This window comes from Hibiscus syriacus, unplaced genomic scaffold, assembly GCF_006381635.1.
Source record: "Hibiscus syriacus cultivar Baekdansim isolate YM2019G1 unplaced genomic scaffold, ASM638163v2 tig00110547_pilon, whole genome shotgun sequence".
Taxonomy (NCBI): Eukaryota; Viridiplantae; Streptophyta; class Magnoliopsida; order Malvales; family Malvaceae; genus Hibiscus; species Hibiscus syriacus.
In genome coordinates this window covers 472,327-478,626 of record NW_024062774.1, presented here as the reverse complement: position 1 = coordinate 478,626, position 6,300 = coordinate 472,327, and the positions used below count along the sequence as shown (strand labels likewise).

The window sequence follows — 6,300 nt, the reverse complement described above, 5'->3', positions numbered from 1 at the left end:
TGCAAACGAATCTTAAGTTTTAGTATTGAAATTCTCCGCTCTTGGATTGAAATCTGCATCAGTGGGTAGGGTAGTGTAGTTGTTAGTTGCTTTCGTCATACAAGGTTTTCTCATAGAATGATTTTCCTGGTAATAGCAGTTGAAGTCCACCGCTTATAGTGTTTGTGTTTGAATTTCGGAAAATCTAGGTAGTTTTGGTGGGGTTATCAGGATCATAATCTTCATAGTCGGGTGAAGTAGTGTAACTATTAGCTTCTTTCTTCATCTAAAGTTCTCATAGAGTGGCTTTTCCGGGTGACAACCATTAACTATCATTAAAATGAAGTTGTGCAAGAGAGCCATTAACTATAATTAACTATTAGATAAAATTCCTGATTCAAATAGAGCCATAAATTAACGATCAAACACCCATTAACCAAATAATGAAGGGATTAACTATCATGAATTACAAAAAAATGAAGTTGTGCAAGAGAAAGCCAACGTATGACTCCCAGGAAGAAGCTGACAGTACCGGTTTTGAGTAATGACTTGTTAAATTGATACATATCATTAAAATGCATAATGCATATTGAATCTTGCTTCGGCTTGAGAGAACTGATATGTCAAGAAAAGGTAGAGGGCATGCAGAACATAAAATTTCCATGCCAAAACAATTTATATGCCCAATCTGGCTCTTTGTCAAGCAAAATACCAATATCTTCTTCTAGTTAATTGAAGTAAATGTTTTAGTGGTCATTAGACTCATTACATAACTGTGTGTAAAATGTTCTAAAACTGACTAAATCCTTAGAAAATCAAAGTTCAGGAGTCATAAAGAGGACAGCTACCTTGACTAATTCCATGTTTAGAACATATGACTCTAATGTGATATGTTTAAAATTAATGAATGGTTTGATGCATATAATATTATATATGTATATTACACACACAAATTCATAAATAAATTATTCTAAAAAAGACTTGGGCTTACAAATGAATCACCAAAGGCCTCGACAGCACGGAGTCGTTCTTCATGCATGTCTTCTGTCATAAGTGGTGCATTCTATAATGATTCAAAGAAAAAGACAACTGCTACGTAAAAATTACTTGTAGGAGATTATTTAGAAAAAATTAAACAATGAATAAATCAGAGATATAAGAGAAACCTGTGTAAATGGAGCATGCAAACTCTGGCACAAATTCAGTAGCTTCATAGACCCTACAAGACCAGCTGAGCCTCTCCTTTTAGAATCTGAAGTACTTTTATCAGCAAAGGCACAATAGATCGTTAGCTATCCATATTTAAACAATATAACGATGGATCCAGGGGACACTATACACTTGTTACACAATGACCACGCAGAGAAGTAAGGTCTGTACAAGGCAAAGAACAATGAGGTGAAATATGCTCGTAATAGTGTTTTTATGTTTCTAGTTTTCAGGGTGTGACGTATTCTGGTTTTGTAAATCCCTGCTTTTGTTCCTTTTTTCTCTACTGTTGCTTGCTAGATGATGGATCTTGAGGGGGAAATCACGTGAGATAATCTCAGGTTTCTTTTAGAGAGAATAGACCTGAAAGTGTAAGTTGAATGAAGTATAAAACTTCCGTATGATATTTAGTGCTGCATTTTCTTTTAATTCAAAAAAGAAATAGATGCTACCCTTTATTTCATGCGGCATATTCTTTTGCACCTTGAAGTAACTATCATGAGAATTTCTTTTGTAATTTTCGGTCTCTGTCAGATGTTATGTTTTACAAGCTCAATTCTACATACATTAATTTCCTTTTACATGAGGCTTTGAAAATAACTTGTGTCACCATCCTAATTGCTATTGGAAGCCTTTGAAATCTAAGGTGAACACTTTATAATTGGATTATATAGACTCTTTCATTCTAATTATGGAGTTTTTTGTTTTCTGCGTTCATGGTACGTAGCATTGTGATTGTTCTGTTTTTGGTATTGGATTGGGAGGTTTTTTTGGTTGTAAAAATTAGAGGAGAAGGGGACTTGAGGATAGAGATGAAGGGAATGGAAGGGGATGAGGTGGACAGTACTTAGTAGTATCCTTTATGAATGGTTCCCATGATTCTAGGCTTGATGATATTTTTTCTGAGCAGTTTCTAGAGTGATTATACTTTATTCAGTTTCCATATTCATTGGTTTTGTTGTGGGTTTTCTTGAAGATATGTTTCCTTTCTTACAACTTGAGGTGAGGTGAGGGAAAAATTAATAACTTTAAAAAAATGGGAAGCGAGTAAAATAGTTAATAGGGTTGTTTTTAAGGGTGAAACAAGTTGAGGTTTAAAAGCAAACAAAGAAATGTGTGGCTACCTACTTGTTTTACAGTAACTTGTTGAACTGTATTGACATAGTTGCTCTTCTATCATCATTTTGTTATAGTGCCATTTTACTTCAATAACTAGATTAAAACAATAGGCTACCTACCTGTATACACGAACGAAAATCCAGACATAAAAATGCATCTGGACTGATAGCAGGGGAACAATATAACGTTTGTATTCATTCTAATTGGCTTGATATTTCCATCAACAGTCTCACTGGAAAAATCCCAACTAGCTTGTTGGGCATTAAGATTATGAGACATGCAATCTTCAGGGCAAATAGACTATGCGGAGAGATCCCATAAGGCCGACCTTACAACATCTTCCATGCTTCAGCTTATGCTCGCAATCTCTGCTTATGTGGGAAACCAATGCCACCTTGTAGGGGAAAGAAACAAGAGACAAGTCAGTGAAATGCTGACTCAAATATTCCCAAAGTAGAAATATTCATGTTTGTACATCACTAGAAACATTTTTTTTTACCTTTTCCACTAGTAATTTCAAGCACAATTTTACTAATAACTACTACGGGAACAAACATTGTTTCAGTATGAAGTTTTAACTCTATCTATGATGAATAAATTATCTTTTTATTACTTACCAGCTTTGCATAACCATTACATTGAGACAATTAATGCTATGAAAGAACACTTTTGTCTTCATAAATGTGGACACAAGAAAATTTGAGGACTACCTCTAAAGATGAAATCTTGTCATCATCACTACTACTAATTCATGAAACTTTACTTTAAAGCAGAAAACTCGCTTCAGCCTTCTCATGTAAAAGAAGACAATATAACATGATTGCCAAAGAAAGGAAAAAGATTCATATCAAAACCCCAACACCTACCAGAATCCATTACCTTCAAGGGGATGAAAAATACGTATCAACCTCACAAAATGAGGGATGAATCATTGGAAAAAAAAATATGCCACCGAGGCACTGCCTACCAATCATTATACTTCCTTTTCAACAGCATATGTTTCCTTCTTTGAACCTTCTTCCTTCTAAACAAACAAGAAAAAGTTGATGATATCAGCTGTCAGCATATTTGATAAACGAGAGACCAATGTGTTGAGTTAATCGATCGACGGAATTGGCCAAGAGGGGGGTGAATTGGCAATTAAAAATTTCGTGGAAGCTTTTGCAGAAAATTGAAAGTAATTGCACAGTGATTTACAGTGGTTCGACTTTCTCAAACAAAGTCTACGTCCACTACCTTAGCTATCCACACTAAGGATTTTCCAACAAATTCACTAATTTGTTCTTTCTTTTGAGGCCAAAGAGATAACCTTACAAAATCCCTCAAGAGTATACCCCAACTCTTGAGAACACTCTTTTTCCCAAAGAGAATATTACAAATTTGCAAACTTACAAGAAAACCTCACAAGGTAAGATGTTTGCACAATTCTAGAACAAAGAAAAGAACACTCAAAGATAAATACAATTGAGTACAAAAGTGTTCTTGAAAGAAAATGAATATTGGATGAAACATAGGCTTGAAATGCTCAAACTTGAGGTTTGATGCTTTCTCTTTGATTCTTTATGATTTCTTGTTGATCAAGGGCTTCAGAACTTGTTTAAATACACCTTGAATCACTTCTGAACGTTGGGGATGATTAGTGAAGATCATATAGCCGTTTAAGTGTGAAAGCAATTAATTTTTCTAGGTGGAGCGTCTCATGCATCGATGCATGATCAAGGATGCATCGGTGCATTTGTGTAAAATTCAAATATTTTGACCGTTGGGACACTTAGTGCATCGGTGCACTAAGGATGCATCGATGCATAAAATGCATTCGATGTTTGAAAAATAGCCTGGTGCATCGATGCATGGCTTGTGCATCGATGCATCAAATGCATTCGATGTTTTGAAAATATTCAGAGTACATCGATGCATGGAGAGTGCATCGGTGCATGGAATGCATTCGATGTTCAATTATATCATCGATGCATGGACTGATGCATCGGTGCATGCCTTTGAATAATTGATTTAAGGTTTGTTTTTTGTTCAAAATACTTTGTGAAAATTGTTTCAAAAATAGTTTAAGTACAAATCACAATTTTACACATTTAGTAAGGATTAAAATTGATCTTGAAAAATTTGGAGTAATAATTTGATATTCGGTTAATTGAATCGAATATAAATTTGTAAAATCATTTGTAAAATCTTAAAATTCATTTAACTTAATTTGTTATATCGAAATATCAAAAATGTTTTCAACAATCTCCCCCTTTTTGATATAACAAAACATTTAAGTAATTTTAAGATTTGTTTAAGAAATTATTTTTGAAATTGATTTTGAAAAACTTACTCCCCCTTACTATAGCACATCAAAAACTTACTCCCCCTTACTATAGCACATCTTAAATTTTCTCCCCCTTTTTGTTAAATCAAAAAGACTCTATAAAACGTTAGCCAATTGATTTATTAATAATAAGCTGCTAAGATCACAATCAAAAGAGAGATTAGCATGGCATAATTTGGTCATAAATTTCTAATGATGCAAAATTAATAAACAGAAAGCGTTAAAATGTCAAACCAAATATATATAATAAGTTCAAGCATCCTCAAACAAACATCCAACAACTAATCAAGTTCAAAGTATCAATCAAACCATAAAAATCAAATCCAAGTTTTAAGAACAAGAAAGCATGGCAAGTAAGTCTACTCCATCGGAGGATCGGGAGGAGGATGTTGAGGAACGGGAGGACGGTTTTGGTGAGACCGACTAGAGGATGTCCTAGGGCGTTTAGGATTAGTCATGGTAAGGAAAATCGGAAAAGGAATATCACCTGCAATTTTAAAACACATGTATGCACAACAATTAATCCCAAAACTCAAATGAGTCCTCAATAATTCAAGGTTCTCTAACATAATCCTAATGGGCAAAGTTTTGAAAACTATTTTAAAATAATATCATAATATGTATAGTTTTCATGAAAACAACACAATTAAATCAAAACTATCACTTAATTTTATTTTTTTAAAATTCAAAATTTTAATTTTGAAAAATTATGTGTTTTTGATGAAATTCGTTGTAGAAACTAGTTTAGAATCATCATATAACCAATGCCCGATAATTATTTCAAACTAGAACTAATCTAAACGAGTCCTAAGTTCAAAAATTAATAAAATAGAGTTTTTGAAAAATTACCTTGAAAAATTCGGATTGAGGGGAAAGTGGAGATGTTTTGAGCAATTTAATGATTGTAGCATGTTTGTAGGATAAAAATCTTGAAGAATCCGATGATTTCCCGAAGATTTTGAGCAAAAATAGAGATTTGAGGGAGAGGGGGACGAACGGCCGTGTGTTTAGTGTTTTAGGTTTTGAGAAAATGAAGAAGAACCAGGGTTTTTGACTTAAAACCCGACGGATGCATCGGTGCATGGCCTCATGCATCGATACACATTCAAAGGGATGCATCGATGCATTGTTAAATGCATCGGTGCATAAAGCACAAAAAATGTCAAAAATCCGTTTTAAACACTTAAAATGCTAAATAATTTGGCTCTAATGGTATTGGCAACTCATATATCACAAATTAATTATGTTCAATCAATCAAATTAATCTTCAAACTTTATTTGAACATAAAATTAATTTTAACAGAGAATCACTAACTCCTCCTAACTAATAGCAAGAATGCAATAAAAAATTATTATTATAAGCATTTTTCAATATTATTTAAAAGTGCTAAAATATTTTTAAACACTAAGTGAAGATAGGTCAGTTAAACCTAATTCTCTCCTAAGTGTCCAAAATCTTTCTTTATCTAATGGTTTTGTAAAAATATCCGTTAATTGGTGCAAAGTATCAATAAATTCTAGAACTACATCTTCCTTAGTGACATGGTCCCTAATGAAGTGATGTCTTATTTCAATATGCTTAGTTCTAGAGTGTTGGATGGGATTTTTAGTGAGACAAATAGCACTAGTATTGTCACACTTGATAGGAATGGTATCTACTTCAATTA

General features: G+C 33.3%; 1 long non-coding RNA gene across 1 annotated transcript; it reads right to left on the bottom strand.

Annotated features, from left to right (window-relative positions):
- Positions 1 to 363: 363 nt before the first annotated feature.
- On the bottom strand, positions 364 to 1,184 carry LOC120130414. Its single transcript, XR_005516835.1, has 3 exons — positions 1,146 to 1,184; positions 971 to 1,042; positions 364 to 594 (listed from the first exon to the last, which is right to left on the bottom strand). It is a non-coding gene; the product is annotated as an uncharacterized LOC120130414 (long non-coding RNA).
- Positions 1,185 to 6,300: the final 5,116 nt, after the last annotated feature.